Source organism: Canis lupus, chromosome 4, assembly GCF_048164855.1.
Source record: "Canis lupus baileyi chromosome 4, mCanLup2.hap1, whole genome shotgun sequence".
Classification (NCBI taxonomy): Eukaryota; Metazoa; Chordata; class Mammalia; order Carnivora; family Canidae; genus Canis; species Canis lupus.
Window position 1 is genome coordinate 66,817,316 of NC_132841.1, and position 19,782 is coordinate 66,837,097.

Genomic DNA, 19,782 nt, shown 5'->3' on the forward strand with positions numbered 1-19,782 from the left:
ACTCATGCCCATTGGGTTTGATGGTTGGATTAAATGCCAGGTACAAAAAAATACAATTAAAAAAAAATACAATTTGCTCCTCTACAATATGCAGAGGTGTCTCTTTCCAGAGTTCACTTCTGTTTGAAGTAAGTAAGATGTCCACTGTACAACAGATGTGCACCAAATCATCCTTAACCTACCTGCTGCCTCAAAGTGTTTTTAGTGCAACTGGTTAGTATTTAGAAATGAGAAAACACAGGAATAACTGTCTTAACATATTTTCTCATTCAACAAGGGACCCTAATGTTTCCTTTGATTTTAGTAAATACTTAAATGAACTCTTAACTTGTATCTGCAAAAGTAACTTTACATTTTTTAATGATTTTATAAACAAAGCTAAATGGTATTCATCTTGTCGATTATCTAAATCCTCATGCATACAGTGGTGGATCACCAGATCTTATAAGGTAAATCCAAAGCAGTAATTGGTGGTTGCTAAAACAAGCTGGTCCAAGGAATATAGAAAAATATTCCATATTTTGCCCATTCTACATGAGAAGGATAAGAAAATATTTTCATGTAGAACAATGGTTCTTGGGGCACCTGGGTGGTTTAGTGGTTGAGTGTCTGCCTTGGGCTCAGGGCATGATTCTAGGGTCCTGGGATCAAGTCCCACATCAGGCTCCCCACAGGGAGCCTGCTTTTCCCTCTGCCTATGTCTCTGCCTCTTTCTCTGTCTCTGATAAATAAATGAATAAAATCTCAAAAAAAAAAAAAAAAAAAAAAGCAGTGGTTCTCAAGGTGTGTCTTCAGGTCAGTAGTAGCAGTATGACCCAGGAACTTGTTAGAAATGTAAATTCTCAAGCACTGCCCCAGACTTTTTGAATCAACTCTGATCGGGCCTGGAAATCTGTATTTTAACAAACCCTCTAACAAGATTGTGAGACATGTTCAAGTGTGAGAATCAGTACCTAGATTTCTACTTCCCACTCCTATCTCCATTAAAAATGGCGTTTCTTTGCCTAACCAAAATTCAAACTTATTTTCAGCAAATCCAAATACAGCTCTCCCAGAAGTTCTATTTTTTAAATATAGTCTGAAAATCAGAATTTCTAAATGAAAACTAGATCCATACTATATAGAAGTCCACATCAGATACTCCTAGAACACATAACAGTGCAGCAAGGCTTTATAAACCATCACAATCCATTGTCAATTAAGTTTTACTGCATAGTAAAATTCTTACATTTGTATACAGTAATATGAGAAAAGAGTTCTCCTCCCTTTGAACAGTCACAGTATTTTACATTATTGTCATCTTTCAAAAATATATACTGATAATTTTTCTCTCTCCTTAGAATTTAACATAGAATCTGGTACAAAATAGTAGTGAATAATCTTTGTGAATAAATTATACAAAAGAGAAGTAGTATGACTCAGTGGAAAAATCATGAGTTTTGTCACAAATAGAAATAGGGGGATGCCTAGGTTGCTCAGTGGTTAAGCGTCTGCCTTTATCTCAGGGTGTGGTCCCAGGGTCCTGGGATCTAGTCCTGCACTGAGCTCCCCTCAAGGAATGTGCTTCTCCCTCTGCCTATGTCTTTGCCTCTCTGTGTATCTCATGAATAAATAAAATCTTAAAAAAAAACAAAACAAAAAAAGAAATAAAAAAGTCCATTTTCTGGTACATCCATTCAGTATGTAAATTGGGATTTGAGAAGATACTTAACCCTGTGGGTTTCATTTTTTATCCATAAAATGGAAATAGTAAGATGTGTGTTCATAGTTTTTAAATGAAAATTAAAAGAATCTGTACAAACACATCACATAATAGTTAGCTTACTAATAAATATTCAATGAATTACAATTTCCTTTCTTCTCTTTTCCACAATATACATGGTACTCCTCTTTTCACTTATAAGGGCTTTCTTTCTCAATGATGATGTAATAGGTATTATACAGAAAAGCCATATATGTTATAAACAAAAACACACATCTTGCAGTGTCAGGAATTCTGGTTGAGTTTGGTGTGATGAGTTCACATCTCCTTTCATCTGGTATAGATGCCATAAGCAAAGAGGAACCAAGAACAGAAGTCAAAACCATTGCCTTATATAAAATTCAGTGAAGCTATATATATTGTTGAAACCTTACTGGATCATTTACAGTATCAAAATTGCCTTTAAGTTATTTTGAAGGATGTTTTGCCCAACCCATTGTGGTGATTCTTTCCTTGTGGCAAAAGAATGTAGGCAGTTCTCTTTCTACAGCAATATAGAAAGGAATCCTTTCTGTAGACTGTCCCAGAAATATGGAGTGAACACTCAAACTACATTATTTATCACATGACAGCAGCCAGAAAATTGTTCTTAATTATACTCAAAATTCTAATAGAATTTACCAAAAAGAAGCCAAAACTGGTAAATTGGAAGGATAGATAGGAAAGAAAGGGCCAACCCACTGTACACTCATATTTGCAGAGAAGCTGTGCCAAAAAAAGCAGCATGTTGCAAGCCATTCTGATACCTGCCCTGGGCATCAGAGTTCATACTTCCCCTCTGAGCAGGGCACATTCACTATTCAAAATAGGACTTTGACCTCACCACTTCAGGATGCAAATCCCTAGCCCAAAATTCTAGGCCAGCACTAGAAAACAGCTTCAGGGATTATGGTCAAGAATTCTGGAAGGCTTCACTGGATCAAGAAAAATCAAAACACTCCCTGGTTCTTCCAAGAACCTCAAGATCAAGCAGAAGGGACAGTGGGTAGTTCTCCTTGAACTAAAATTCTAATCTGGATTCATCAGCTATTACCTCTTTGTGTTTATCCTTTTGTTCCATTACTGGTCCACTTAGCACTACTTGGATTTTCCTACTTCCAACCACTCTACTTATTTCTACGCAGAAGTGGAAAACATTGTATGAGAGAGATTTGACCTCACCATGCCTCAGTTTCATCATTCATAGAATGGGTCTATCATCTTCACTGGAGTCTTATAAGACAGTATGATACATTATAGGAAAAGTAATTTTCCCAATTCCTAGCACATAGCAGATGCTCATATATGCCGCTGGATCTACAGTCACTGCCACATCTTTCCCCTATGTATTTTCCTTTAAACCATAAAGGTCAATGTAGAAGTCAAAGAGAAAAAATTCATATTCATATTAAACTAACCTCTTATCCTCATGCTTTATGTTTGGAAAAATAAACCATGACTGTGTTTACGTCATGCATCTCATTTCTCAATTTAAATTGTAGGTTCCTATATAACTCAATATGAGCTCACTTTTATTTTAAAACAGCTAAAAACACATGCTCATGTAAAACAATTATTCTGATCCAGATCCACCCAATTACATTTCTGCCTGGCCTCTTAAATATAAACTTATGTTTGTATAATCCACAAAATTTAGCTCTGCATGAATTTCTAATATTATAAAAGTGAATGAGATTGAGACTCAGTAATGTACCAATGACTGAAATGTTTCTCATTTAGATTTGAGTCTATGAATATTATAGACATTCTGGGAAACAGTTTCCATTTTTCTCAAAATTAATAAATCACACTATTTAAAATGCTTATCCATATTCATAAAAACTCAACTGCTAACAATTTGGAACACCTAACAGCAGAAGCAAGTTGACTTATTTAGGGAAGGTAAGCTGTGATCCTCTATCAGACCATAAATTCAAATAAACACCACTAACAACCCTAAAATTTACATTCAAAAAGAAATAGAAATTAGTTGAGTTTAAGTCAAACAGACATGTCCAAGATTTATGAAGTAAATTTCCCCAGGTTTGATGTATTTGGGGCATTTTTATAATAAAGCATTCTCAACCTTTCCCTTAAAAACAATATGAAGTATATAGTATTGATATCAATAAATGAGGTGAACTGAAGTAACTTGTGAGTTCTCTTACAACATTTAAATTGAGATGAGTCACATTCTTCAGAGATTTATCTGTTCACTTCAATTTTTTTCAAAATGAAAAAAGGCAGTATTTCCACAAAAGGTAAGACATAAAACAACTACAAAATACAGAATAATGGTCATAAAATTATATTTGTAAAAATTATACCTGTACTTTATCCAAAAAACAGTCATTTCTGAATCTTATCAAAGTATATAACTGAAGTAGAAAATAAAAATCTTAAATAATCAAGCCTTCATTTGTTCAAGTTCAAAACTCTTTCCTAAAACTTCTCCCCATTACTCAATTTAGAAATCTATAATAACTTACTGTGTTCAGTTAAATTTGAATGTGCAATACCACTCAATCTGCTCAACCATCTAAGAGGAGGGTCCAAGGATACAGATTGTTCTTATTTATTAAATGTGACGTAACTAGAGACCGCAGTCATAGTCAAGAATTTATACCCACCCCTTCCCACCACACAACACATGCAAAGCAGGTGCCTTTCTATTCATTAAAATCAGATTGAAAGGGATCATTTTTATCTCCTGTTATTATGTATCTAAGAGACCAGACATAACAGGGGAAAGATATGCCAATAGGAGAAGAAACAATAGGGTATCACAGACTTAAATATTTTGCAGCCAGAGAACTATGTAGTACCAAATTTCCAAATGGATTTATTTTGGTATATGGCTTTCCCTACATAGAGACCAGTTTCTTTTCATTTTTCTACAAACTCCCAGGAGGCACAGAGCTCTACACAGAAACCCAATTCCGTAAGTCCAAATTTTTTGAGTTTCTCAGAGTCCACAGGGAATTTTCATAAGAAAGACAGAAGTGATTCTGAGCCCATGACCTTGTTCTTGCACATGCTTCCTTAACCCTTCCATTGGTTTTCTAAACAAGAGCCAACTTACCAAAATCTCACCAATGCTGAGCCATTAGCACAAGGGTAAACATTCACATCTACACTGTTTTTGCTATAACTTCTACAAGGTCAATTTGAGATTCACAATTATAAAATGAGAAAACAAGTAGGAAAAGGGAACTGTTAGTAACCAGGAAGAGTACAGCCATTCTCAAAACACATGGGTGGAAGCCATCTACTGCTTTCAATCAATGGGAGTAGACTTGAATGTGTTCCTTCAGTCTTACCTCTAGCAGATCATACATTAACTATGGCACTTGTCAGGGAGTCAGTATTTAGGAAAGCCAGTAGGAATTCCTCTACAAAGATTTGAGTAGCATTCATTAAAGATCGAATCCTATCAAGCTAATACAAAAGCTTTACCAAAATTACGTAACATATGTATGGCCTGAACTATCCCTTCCTTTATTTGAGGCAAAAAATAGAAATGGAAGTATTACTACTGATATTCTCTGGCAAATATTTTTTTCCACACTTGTTCTCATCAGGTGAAATTCCTCATGGAAGACACTTCTGCTTCCTCTTCTCTTTCATATCTTGCCTACCTTAACTTCTTTCTTACTGCTGTGAGGAAAAAAAAGTTGAAAGACACTGGCCTTTAAATTGATGGTCATCTTAGAAGAATGAGAGAAAAGAATTCTAAATTTTCCCTTACCTCAAATTTTGTTTATATATATATGGTTTGTTATTAAACATGGACAGTATTCAAATAGTGTTTGAAAAATGTAAACTAAGAGCATTCTATTATGTCATGTAAAAATTTTAAATTACCTTTAAGTAGTATTGCTTCTCAGTAGGGATGTTTCTAATGTGAGAAAAGTACATAAATTGGGTGACCTTATGATTGCTATTTGTATCTTTAGTAGTTCACACAATGGCTAAGCCATGGTGAGCATTCTATAATAAATAGAAGAATAAATAAATGAATAAATGAACATTTTAGACACAGAATTATCAAAACAAGCCTTGCTAGAATCCCTGGCTCCCTCTGGTTCAAAACAAATGCTAAACACATGCATCCCACATATGGTTCTCTGTAGGCTCGTCCCACTCCCATCCTCTCCTTAATGACTTGATTTTCCTGAAAAGAACAGTTGTAGATAAATACCAGGTGAAAGATGGTGCCTAAATAAGGTTCTGGAAGTGATTTTTGAGGTGCTAGAAGCTCCCACACATTGAAAGACCTCCCACAAGCAATTTTCTTGGGGCTGACTCCAAATAAGAAGGATTGGTGAAGTCTGCTTCCTGTAATACCACCTAGTCATCCATCTTAATCTACTGTTAGCTTAAGGACTTAGCTATAGCATCTCCCCCCTAACCTCACACCCAAGGAAGAGGAAGAAAGAAGTGAATTGAGGGAACATTTGTTATAACCTTATAGGGAAATTGGGCAGTCAGAAGGTGTCACCCTTTCTTGACAGGAACACAGTACAGTTGCACATACTCACACCAGGTAGATACTGCCTCAGGTCAAATAAAATTTAGGAAAGCAATAAAAATGATAAAACTCAAAAATCAAGAGTTTAATATAGAAGAAATATTAGGGTGCTGGGACACTGAAATCCATCCATGTGAAAAAACAGACAAAAAATTCTCTGAAGCCAACATTTTATCTACTCCATTAATCTGTTCAAACACTGCATTTTCTAAGACTTATTTGGCACATAAAATTTTAATCAGCTTTCTCAAAAACTTGCCATATTTTTCCAAGGTATAATGTTTGCTGTTTGATAAAAGTAGAATATAAAATGTTAGTAGTCCAATATTTTAATTTGGAAATTAACTGCTCAAAAAAATGGCTTTCTTATATTTGGTTAAAGTGATATAGAATGAAATAATGAAGTGGTAAGGCATTGCTTGGTCAAAGAGTGAGGCTGGGTATTATAGCTATCTAATTTAGAGGCACCTTTCCCCATACTTCAACCTTCCCTTTCTTTCTCCTACTTCAAGGAAGGTGAACCAATTAGAAAAATACTGCAATATTCTAGGGGGAAAAATCTTTGCGATAGGTTAGTGTTTCTGATCTGTAGCACCAAACGCCCCTTCCAAATTTTGAAGACTTCTACATTTTATGAGTCATGGGAAGAGATAAGGACTCACCTCATGCTATAGAAACCAAAGTATCAAATACTTCCACATCCCACTCCCACCCAACATACAACTGACCTGGGTTCAGCCTGTCAGGTATTCTCAGCTGGGATTTGAATTTTGAGTGAGTAGTGCTATCTTAGGTTGGATTCCCTCAGAAGCAAACTCTGTAAGAAGTATTCAAGAACCAAAAGTCTATTTGAAAAATGCAAGAGCACCAAGAGGAAAGGGGAGGTAAAACAAAAGAAAGAGGTAGTCAATGATGAGGCCATTATTAAGCCAGCTACCACTGAGAGGCAACCAGAGCTCACTTCCTTGGGCAAATGGTATAAAATAAAACATATTACAGTAATTCCACCTAAGAAGAGAGAAGACTTGTGTATTTATATCCTGGCTCTCATCAGTCATTGGTTGAGAACTGAAAAAGTCGATTTGCTAATACTTAAAGTCTGTCACACACACAAATTGAGCAGCCTTTGTAAATTCAGAGAATGTACTCAGGCAAGCAGGGAGATACTGATAGTTAGAAGTCAACCTTAGCAAACCACGACAGTAATACTGGAGGAATATGAGCAGGGCACCCAAGATGCTGGGGTAGTTTTTAAAATGACTTAGGTGGCGGTCTTCCATGACAATAATTACATCAAATGTCTAGTAGGGCAGCAACTGGAGAACAATGACATTGTAATGATATTTTCCTGCAAATGTGGTATTGTTTTAGTTTCTGCTTCCTCACCTACCCATTTTCTGAGCCTGATTCTCCTACCTTTCCCTTGATTTTGTGTGAGTCACCCAGTAGATTTCAAATAAATTTACTTTCTATTTAACTTTACCAGTGTTATTTTCTCTGGCTTGCAACAAAGAACACAGACATCTTATACAATGATACTCAAAGTGTGGAAAAGATCATATGGCAGGTGTCACCTGGTATAAATCGTGAGCCAAAGCAAAGCCTCTAAGGTTGCTGAGCAAAGTCATGCCTCCTTCAGAATACAATGATTGCAACTATGCACTCTCCCTTTGAAAACATCTTCTGACTCAACATTGGGCCCTGATGGGTATCAATGCCTCACTATGAGACACTAAGTAATCAGAGGATCAGAGCTGCCAAGAGTAAGTTGGATATATCCAATAGAATACATAAAGCTGTTATAACAGAGATGCCCAAAAGTTAGGGATTCATTTTCTCTCACAATTAATTATCCAGTGGTGTCTAGAGGTATCTAGATGTGATCCACAGCCAAGAGGTAGCTCTGTTCTGGAAGGTTTTCTCTAAGTCTCATTTCTTCACTGTTTCCTAAAGTAGAATATTCATATACTCATCTTCATGGGAGAACTCAACAGCATGCCCATATGCCAGCCTATAGAAAGTGGCAAGGAAAAGGTCCAGGTAAATTGTTTCAATAAGTAAAATAAAACCACTTCCAATCATATTCCATTAGCAAAACCTTAGACACATAGCCATATTAGCCGCAAAGGAGATTGAAAAATATATTCTCTAGTAAAAGCAGCCATATGCCCAGATAAACAGTTAATAGGAGAAGGGGGAGAATAAGTTTGGGGAGAAAACTAGCAGTCTTTTCTGAATCTAGCCATAAAATTGGACCAGCTATCTGTGACCACAGCTGAAAATTGCCTGCTGTGGACATGCAGTGCAACTGAACACTGGTTCTGAAGCAGAGAGAAGTTAGAGTACACGGTTTGAAGAACAGATCTGTATATGGATTTCTGGCTGGTAGGTAAAGGTTCAATTAAACAGTCAAGTATATGAAAAACAATATTGGGAGACTACTGACCAAAAGGGTTGGGAATGAGTTACATTCATAGATTTTAAATCTACTCATATAGATCAAATGTGTACCAGGTAAATACACACACACACACACACACACACACACACACACACACATTCCTTGAAGAATAAGTTCTTAAATAATGAAGAAGACAAGATTTGGCTTGAAAACAAGACCCTGCAAGGCTATAATCTGACCCCTAAGAGGAGATGTATATGTAACAAGCAGTTTGAGTCCAGAAAGCAAAAGGTGGAAGTGAGATGCTTCTCAAAAAAGGACATGTTTGTAATTTATGTTTCTCTATCTTTGAGGCTCTGGAGTTTATTAGCTTAAAAAAATTTGGGGTGCCTGGGTGGTTCAGTTGGTTTAACTCAGGTCAGGATCTCAGGGTCCTGGGATCAAGCCCCAGTTGGGGGGAGGTCCCTGCTCAGCAGGGAGTCTGCTTGTCCCTCTGTCCCTCCCTCTGCTCATGCCTGCACTCTCTCTCCAATAAAATCTTTTTAAAAATGTTCAAAAAAGATATTAGTACACATACAAGGAAGGGAGGGAGGGAAGGAGGGAAGGAGGGAGGGAGGGAGGAGGAAGGAAGGAAGGAAGAAAAGGAGGGAGGAAGGAAGGACACTTCCAAAGGGAACAGGAAGCACAACAAAAGTTCTATTGAACAAGCAGCTGAGAGTGTCATCTGACCATTTATTGGCCCTTTATAGCACTGAACTGGCAAAAACTGAGCTAGCGTGCGGGCTGAGGGGACAGCCCCTGACTCAGGAGGAAACATAGCTGTCTAACTACTCCTCTTGAAACCACTTTTGCTAAGGTCACATTAAACTACTCACAATTCCCAAACTGTTAATTTTCATGCCTCTGGGCCTTTGTATTTGCTAACCCTTTTGCCTTGAGCATCCCCCACTGATCCTCACCTTTCAAATCCCAGATCAAACACTATCTTCTGTGTAAAGTCCTCCCTAATACCCTCAGAGTTAGATACCATATGCTTTATGCATAAGTTCATAGACCAGCCACAGCTCTTTTCACATCACGTTGTAACTATTCGTTTACATGTCTGTGGCCCTCATTCTACTGGCAAACACATTATTTCAAGAATTGCAAGCTTCCACTAACTTAAAGAACTGCACATTTCTGACCAAGGAAGTTGATTACTTTTAACAAGATATATTCAATGCGTTGTTTGGCAAAGAATTGTAACATCTAATATGATATTTGGCATAGAGAAGACTCTGAATGTATCTTGTATAAATTAATTAGTAAGCTTTTGCAAAATGTACACAGAAATTTGAAGTGTAAGAAAGTTTTAGATCAGAAGTGATGACAGAGTTGATGATGTATCAGGGATCAGTCACAAAGGGGAGATTTTCTTGATCATCTTGATCAGAGTTTAAGCTGTGTTGTAGGCCTTACCACTTTCCTTTGATAGGTATTTGGCATCTCCAAAACTCAGTCCTATGTTGAAAACAAAGATACTCATTAAATGAATATAAAGAACTACGGATCTTACTATAGCATAGACTCTACCGATTTTATATATACTTAGATCAATGTTTATGAAAATATACATTTCATACACTTGCACAGAATTCTGCTTTAAAAAAAACACAGTAACATTAAACTTTCATCAGAATAATTTTCACCCCTTTTAACATTTTATAACCAAAAGTGGTTATCTCTACAACAGAGCAGATAAGCATCATTAAGAGACTAAAACCTTGACTGAATTTAATTAATATTATATAACAGGCCATACAAAAAATACATTCATATTTCAACCTAGCTCTAAAGAGTTTGATTTTTTAAATAGAAGGTAAGAACATGAATAACTATTTCCCAAGGCAAGACTTTTCAAGGTGTATCTCTTCCTTGAGTTTCCATATTTATTATTTTGGTTTTTTTTATAATGGGAAAAGCTATTTTCCTTTATCCAAGAAATTACTAACAATATGGAAATCATTAGTGCACTTAAATATGGAATTCAGAAAGGGGGAAAATGAAGCCATAAACAAAACAGACTTTTTGACAATGAGATTAATAACCTGAAGCCCAGAAACAATTTGATTTTGTTCCTTATAAATTCTCATATACTACTACAAACAGTACTTATTAATTCTCACGACTATGCAGTATTTGGGGTTTCTGTGACCACTCTCCAACTCTTTAGCAAAGGGATTTTCAAAAGTTCTGGTAACAAAGGAGTTAATGGACTGGCATTGCTATTAAAAGATTTATGCTGACCAGGTGTTTGAGTTGCTTGAAAAGTCAACCATTTAACATACAACCTTTCTGTTGTAAATACTGTACCACCAGAAGACAGATTAAACAGCTTTGTGTAAAACTATGGTTTAAAAAGAAATAGGGATAATGAAAAAAACATTGTGTCCAACTTTTCTTCAGTAAATTGCCAAACATGTGACCCTCAGAATGCTGCAATGTCCTTATACCAGCAACTCAAGCTGTCTCATGCAGAGACAAAGGCGGTGTTTGGGGCTTTAAAACATACATATAAATATAGAAAGTGTATACCAGAAACAGATTAATGACTACTCTAATCACATATACAATTATACAGGTCACATATGAAAACTCATTCAAAGAACCTCAAGGTTATCATGGCCCTAGAACATCAGACTTCGAGGAGATTCGAAGTTTTTCTGACTTACGAGGTTAACCTGTTAACCCTGTCACCTTCACACTATTTCACTGGAAATTCTGCCTGTTTGAGAAAATTGTGGTTTTTCAGGTTTACAGTCTTGAGCTTGTCTTACACAAACTAACCACTAAAAATGGGGAGGGGGGGCTGCTTTTCACGAAATGAGCATTATAGAAACTAACCTCAGGGTTAAACACTACAATCATTCACAGGTGGGATTTCCCAAGGTTTTGTAACTTTCCATGAAGGGATTTACATATGCCCAAAAGAAGTCACTGCTGAAACAGGTTTTTAAGCAGTAAAGTATCTGTTCATAGTTACCAAGCTGTTGTGCTTTTTGTTTAGTAGGTCAACATACTGTCGTCTTAATTTGTGTCTGGGCCTATCACGCAAGGGCCACTGCCTCACAGAAGGTTTTAATCAAAGCAGCCAAACCAACAAAATAGGACATCCTGGTCAGAGTTACTCTTTCAACCTCATTTTGAACTGCTGTTTTTTCAGAGGTTTGGCAAATTTCATGATAAGCCACTTACCAAAGTGTTCACATTTAATGAGAGGCAATTTTTACATAAAAAATAATCTCCTGTCACCCAGTCCTCTAAATGTCAAATACTCATGGTTAAATGAAGAACAGTACTACATTTTCAACCAGCTTGCCATAAAAACTAAAGCGCCAAGTCTAAAACTGTGATGTTCTCTAAAAAGACTTTTTCATATCCTTAGAACCTGGATCCTAATCTTAAAGATTCTTTACATTTTTTAGTTTCTCATAAACATAAGGACCATAGCATTGTGTAATATTAAGCTTCGAATATCTGTATCTACCTTTGTGCTCTATGTTCCTTAGATCTCACAGACAGAACAACCTGTAGGTTACTTCTAGAGCCTACTACTACAAAAGGAAACGGGAAAACAACCCATCAAGAACTACTAGATTCCCATCCGGCTTTCCCATGAATCATGGATTTAAAAGTAGAGCCACATCCCCAAGATTTCTATTTTGCAAACAGTCCTTGGGTCAAGCCTAGTAGACCATCCTCTCTGCATTCACATATTCATTACATCATCTTTTGGGAGAGTCAATAATTTGTTGAGGTCAGAAGTTCTTTCCTTAAAACAAACCAAAAGTGAAGTTTCATTTTTCTCAAAGATATATAGGAAGAGGATGCTAACTTTTAAAATCCCAATTTCTAGGCACATGCTAAGATTTACATAGAAACAATATATATGTTGTGTGCAAGCAAGTGCAACATTTGCCGTGTGTCAGATTTAGGGATCAGGCCTCCAAGTCCTATCTCATGGCACACATGCCTAATAACTGAGCCCTCTGTGTGCCTGTGAAACTCCTAATTCAAGGCATGGCTTCCTCCAATCACCATAGCTGCTTCAACCACAATGGCTACAATGAGAAGGACTAGACTGTAGACCCCTCATGAATCCCTTCCCTCCCTCAATCTGAAAGCATAGACAAAAAGATCAAAATACAAGGCTCATAAGTGGTGGATAGACAGGCTTCTAAAAAGGATGTTTGAATCAGAGCAGCAAAACATCTGAATGAGCCCATACATACAAATAGATCCAGTGGCTAAGATTTCCTGCAACCTGTGTATACATGCATGTATGTGTACATTTATGGAGCAGTTTCCTTTTTCTTCCTCTTCCTCATCTGAATACAAGTATTCTATGATGTACTTAATGTTTCATTGAATAGTTAGAATGTGGGGGGCATGTATGCACATGTGCACATGGAGAGACAGAAGAACAGAGGGAGAGGGACAGAGAATTTTAAGCAGGCTCCATGATCAGCAGCATGAAGCTGATACAGGGCTCAATCTCACAACCCTGAGCTGAAAACAACAGTCAGATACTTAACCAACTGAGCCACCCCTAGAATTGCTCTTTAAAAGATTAAAATTAGTCAAAACTTTAGACAATTATAATTGGTCAATAGAGTATTTAACAATGCCACAGAATAACCCATTTTTTTAAATCATCCTATGGCAGTTCACATTCTATAAGTTTCTCCATTCTTACAGTTCCCTTGTGTATTTAAAGAATTATTTATTTACTGAGCAAATTTTTATTAAGCACTTACTAGGACTTTGTTAGGTCCTAGAAATAGAACAAAGAAAACAGGTATTATTTCTGCCCTCTGTACTTAGCTTCTGGATGTGACAAAGAGGTCTTTCAGTAAGAGAGCATTACAAAATTTTGTTTACAAAATGGTACCCTGATATCTGAAAGAAAAAAAAATGAAAACGTCTCAGCAAAAGCCTATACTATCATTAACAATATTCTAAAATTCCTTCTATTATTGGTTGTGTTCTACCAAAATTCATATGGTCTTAACTTTCAGTATCTCAGAATGTGACATTATTTGGAAATAGGGTCTTTACAGAGGTAATCAAGTTCAAGTGAGGTTTCTAAAGTGCCTCTAATCCAATGACACCCATCATATTGGGTGATACTTCTAAAAGCCAAGGAATGCCAAAGATTACTAGAAAACCACCAGACACGAGGAAAGAGCCATGAAGCATTCTCTGGCAGCCCTCAGAATAAAACCAACCCTGAGATAACTTGATCTCAGACTTCTAGCTCCCAGAATAGATTTCCTTTTTAAGCCACCCAGTTTGTGTTACATTATTAGAGAAAATTAATATATCTTCTAAAAACAAATATTTTTAGTCCTAAAAATGTGATAAAGCAAAAAGTAGGGCTGTAGTGGTAGGGACAATTCTAACTGAAGGAAATTTTTAATGCACAAATTTTTAAAGCCTTAACAACATAAGGATGCCAATTCAGTTGTGCCTCAATCCAAGTATGCTTTTAAAAAGAGAAAGAGAAAGGATGGTGCAGTTAGTTAAATGTCTAACACTTGAGCTCAAGTTGTGATATCAGGGTTATGAGATTCAGCCCAGCATTAGCCTCTGAGCTCAGCACAGTGTCTGCTTAAGACTCTCTCTTCCTCTGCCTCTCTCTACTTCCTTACATTCACTCTCCCCCAACCCATGCTCATCACACATGTGCTTTCTCTCTAAAATAAATGAATCTTTAAAAATAAGAATACAGAGAAAGAGATTAATATTCCCAAATTAAAGGCATTTGTTTTTGTTTCTAATGTAAAATAAACTCATAAGAACACACTAGTGGGACATTTGGAACTATAGTTCACAAATATGAGCCTTGTATTATACAAGGAAAATAAATAGAGAAGTAGACAAAATAGCTTCACATTCTGGTGAAGGCATGCATGGTCTTTAAACATACATCTAAACTTCTCATCAGAATTTAAATTAACTTTTCCCCAAAAACATACCTATCTCTGTAATTTTATTGGAAGCATCCAACAAAGTGACAGAAGTTATATGATTCAAACTTTTATTGTTTAAGTTGACAGAAGAAACACAACCTAAATACATATCCGAGTTTGGTTTGGATCCATGATCTCCTATAATGCTAGAGAGGAAAATACATAAAGACAAGTAAATGTTATGCAGCAAGTTGTTTTGAGTCAGTAAAAAGTTCCAAATTTAATATTCCTGACCCATCATTTTTGATTGGCTCTTTTGTCCCCAAAATCTTGTCATTGTTTGTATTTGGAAACTTTCCCATATTTATGTTAACTTATGAAGACTTAATGAAATAGAAAAAATGCATAGACACAGGCCTTAAGACTAAATGTTTAAAGTAATCTTTTATAGTTGTAGCTAAATTAGTATGTCTCCTATCAGTTTTATTTCTCCTGTGACATAGCAAATGGGCATAATCTTTCCTTATCTATCCACTATCAGACAAAAAGAAAAAAATTATTAACTTAATTACTTACATCCTCACAGATTCTCCTAAATATTAACAATTACATAGTATCAGGTAGTTTAGGTGGTTTTTCAATACTCATCCATATAATTTGCTAGTGTAAATACAGAATTCTACCAAAACCAACACATAAAGTTAAATACTGCTATGAACTCAATGTTTGTGTCCTCTTCCCCTCAAAACTAAATTCATATGCTAAAGCCCTAATCCTCAGTGTGATGGTATTTGGAAGTGGGGCCTTCAGGAGATAATTAGGTCATGAAGATGAAGCACTCATGAATGGAATTAGTGCCTTTGTAAGAAGAGACATGATATCTATCATATCACAACACAGCAAGAAGATGACTATCAGCAAACCAATGAAAGAACTCTCACCAGGCACTGAATCTGCCAGGGCAGATCTTGAATTCTCAGCCTCTAAACAGACACAATAAATATTTGTTGTTTAAACCACCCAGTCTATGGTGTTTTTGTTATAATAGCTCAAATTGTCTATGACAAATATTTCCAAAAAAAAAATCTGTTCTGATAAAAGTGTAATTTGTAACATGAATTCCTACCTAATTTTTATATTCTATTAACATTAGAACAAGGGTCACTTTGCGTATTACAGAAGAGACAGGAGCTTTAAGTGGGGTAGTTTCTATACAAGATGCAGTTGGTGATTAATACCAAAACATCCGGCAGCTAGGAAATCAAGTAGGAATGAGAAAGCCAGTGACTTAATCATAGCCAGTGGAATCCAATAGATTAACAATGAAGAATAGTAGGAAATAGTAGAAATAAAAGCTAGTAATGGCTAAAAGTTTAGAAGAACATAGGTAAATTCTATTCCATGGCAATTGAGGGTCTTTATTAAGTGATCTCTCATACTTCTCACTTGCCACAAATGTAGAGTCAAAAGCTGAACCTATAGATGTGAATGGTCAAAAAATGACAGGAAGGAAAAGCAAAACCTGATTAGGTCCTCATCACTGAGATGGTAAGAAGAAAGGTGTTTTGAAAGCAAAAGATGGTACAAGAAGAAATAAAAAGTAACAAGGCATGTTCTAGTTTCATTTATGATGGAGTAGCTATTATTGGACTTAACTTCTTGCTATAAACAAGTATAAAATCCAGACAAAACATATAGAACAACTATTTGTGGGCATTGGACAGCAGCCAATGCAGGGCTACGGTCCTTGAGAGAAAAGAGGCAAATAAAATAAATGTCACACAAACCCCAGATTTCTTCCTAGGGGCATTTTCCAAACCACAAACTCAGGGAAATAGAGCCTAAGTCAAGACGATAGCCTTGTTAGGGAACAGAAACAGAGATCAGTGTTCTGGGCAGCCAAGAAAACTAAAGTGGAGTAGCTGAGTCCCTGAGAGGGGGGACAAAAAAGAAAAAAAAAAAAAAACACTACAAATAAGGAGTCCTAATAACTTGTGTAAAACTTCCCCTCAGTCTTTAGTCATCTTCTAAGATACCCATATAAAGGGCAAAGATTTAGAAATCTACCCAAGATAACCACTGGGATGATGAAGAATAGAGCAGAGATTTTCAAAGCCACAGAGTTTGGGTCCAGGAGTTAGAGACTGGGCATCCATTTGACATCCCAGAGATACACCTCTAGGATATGGAGTAAGAGTCTCTCCCTATGTATAAGGGCCATGAGCAAAACTAAAGTAGATTTGCCCTCACAAAGCTTAGCATACCTTGGTAAGATGAAGGTAATCCACAAGTAATTTTACTCCCTAACTAGAACAAAATTTAGCATACTTCAGAACATAATTCAATGCATGTACAACATGTACACAATGTTAGTTATACAATCAAAAATTACTAAACATGTTGAAAATCAGTAAAAAAAATTCTAATAATTGAGATAAAATACAATCAGAAAAAATGATTCAAGTACTAGTGTCAACAGAGGAGCAATTCAAAATAACCATGGTGAGGGGCACCTGGGTGGCTCATCAGTTGAGCATCTGCCTTTGACTCAGGTTGTGATCCTGGGGTCCTCTGAGTCCCATATCATGCTCTCCTCAGGGAGCCTGCATCTACCTCTGTCTATGTCTCTGCCTCTCTCTCTATGTCTCTCATGAATAAAAAAAAAAAGAAGAAGAAAAAGTAACCATGGCGAATATATTTAAGAGGGGAAAACAATCAGAATGGATTAAAACCTATAAAAAGATTAAAATGAACATTCTAGAAAGACAAAACACATTATCTGAATGTTAGGCTACATTATATAGACTTAACAGACTAGAAACAGAAAACTGGATTAGTGAATTTAGAGACATAGAAAAATATCTCAACAGAAGTACAGAAAGAAAAAATTACAAAAAGAAAATTTTGGTTCAGATAGGGTCAAATTATACTTTAACTAAAGGCTGTTCTAGACAAATATCTTCTGATAAATATTACTAACAAACCTTGGAAAGATCTGAATAATTCCAAGTAATTCAATATCCTACAACAAAGCCTAAAAATAGAGAAACACAAAAATCCATCCCCAAACATAAGAATAGTTCACAACCTGTGAATTCTAGGATCTCTCTCTATATATAAAGTACTCTATTGTTTAAAAGGTAGACTGTGTTAAGTTAAAGATGTATACCACAAATCCTCAAGCAAGCACTAAAAGTGAACCCTAACACACCAACAATGAACCCTAATGTAAACTATGAACCCTAAGTGATAATGATATGCCAATGTACTCTAATGAATTTTAACAAATATACCGCTCTGGTGAAGCATATTGATAATGGGGGAGGCTATGCATATGTGAGTCAGCAGATATAGGGGAAATCTTTGTACATTCAGCTCAATTTTGCTATGAACATAAAACTGCTATAAAAAATAAAGTCTATTAAACATACGCAAGTGTACACACATGCATGTCCACATACACTCACAAAGACTCGACAAATAGAAAAAAGTCTAAGTTTAAAAAACTTACCTAAACTACTTGATTTAAATATTATAAAGCTACAGTTATCAATGAAAGTGTGATATTCACATAAAAACTGACACCAATTGGGGCACCTGGGTGGTGTAGTACGTTCTGTGTCTGACTCTTGGTTTTGGCTCAGGTCATGATTTCAGGGTCATGAGATAAGCCCCAGGACAGCTCCATGCTCAGCACAGTCTGCTCATGCCTCTCTCTCCTCTGTCCCTCCTTCCCCATCGGCTTTTCCTAAAATAAATAAATCTTTTTAAAAAACTGAAATAAATTAATAAAACAGAAGTGAGATGAAAAATAGACCATACTAACGTGGCCAATTGATTTTGACAAAGTTGCCAAGGCAGTCCGACTATGAAAAGATAATTTTTTCAAAGAATAGTGCTAGTAGAATTTATTATTTTTTTAAACTTTATTTATTCATGAAACAGAGAGAGAGAGAAGCAGAGACACAGGCAGAGGGAGAAGCAGGCCCCGTGCAGGGAGCCTGATGCGGGACCCATCCTGGGTTCCCAGATCATGACCTGGGCCGAAGGTGGCACTAAACCCCTGAGCCACCCGGGCTGCCCTGCTAATAGAATTTAGTATATAGGAAAAAGGAAGAGAGGGAAGCAGGAGAGAAGAAAAAATAACTTTACCTTGGAACATACTAAAGCAAAAAAAAAAAAAAAAAAAAAAGGAAAGAAAGAAAATATCAACTCAAAATGATTGTACACCTGAAAGAGTTCAAAATATCAAACATCTAGAAAAATATATGAAACATCTAAAAAGAAAATATAAGACAAAGTCTTTGTGACCTTATGATTAGACTAAGATTTCTTATGTAGGACAAAATAACACAAACCATAAACAAAACCAGATAAAATGCATTTCAAAATTAACTTATTCTTCAATATATATCTATCGGACAATAGACTTGTATTCACAATATTGAAGAACCCTTTCAACTGAAAAAGACAAACCAACTAATTCAACATGGGCAAAAAATTTTGAAGTTAGAATTCACCAAAAAGATAAACTGATGACAAACAAGCACTGGGAAAAATCCTTAACAAGCTTAGTCATTAGGAAAGTAAAAGTTAAAACCACAATGAGATACTACACATCCACTGGAATAGCTAAAATTAACAAGATTGATAATGCCTAATGCTGTGGAGGATGGGAAAAGTCACTGAAACATTGATACACTGTTGGTGTAATGCAAAATAGTATAACTACTCTAGAAGACAGTTTGGTATTTCTGAAAGTTAAACATCTATTTTCCATATGACTGAATAATTTTAGATATTTACCCAAGAGAAATAGAAACCTATGTCCACACAACAATTTTCATGGGAATGTTAAGAGTAGCTTTATTCATAATAGTCAAATACTAGAAAGAATCAACCCAAGTGTCCCTGAACTGGTGAAGAAATAACCAAATTGTGATACCCATCGCTGATGCATGCAACAAAATGGATGAATCTCAAAAGTATTATGCTTAAAGAAGCTAAATACAAAAGCCTGCATAATAAAAAAAACCTGCATAATCATATAATTATTATATATAAAGTTCTAGAAAGGCAAAAATGTAGACCAGTAGTTTCAGGAGCCATAGGTGCAAGGGACTGACTGCAAAGGGGCATGAGGGAATGTCTGGGGATG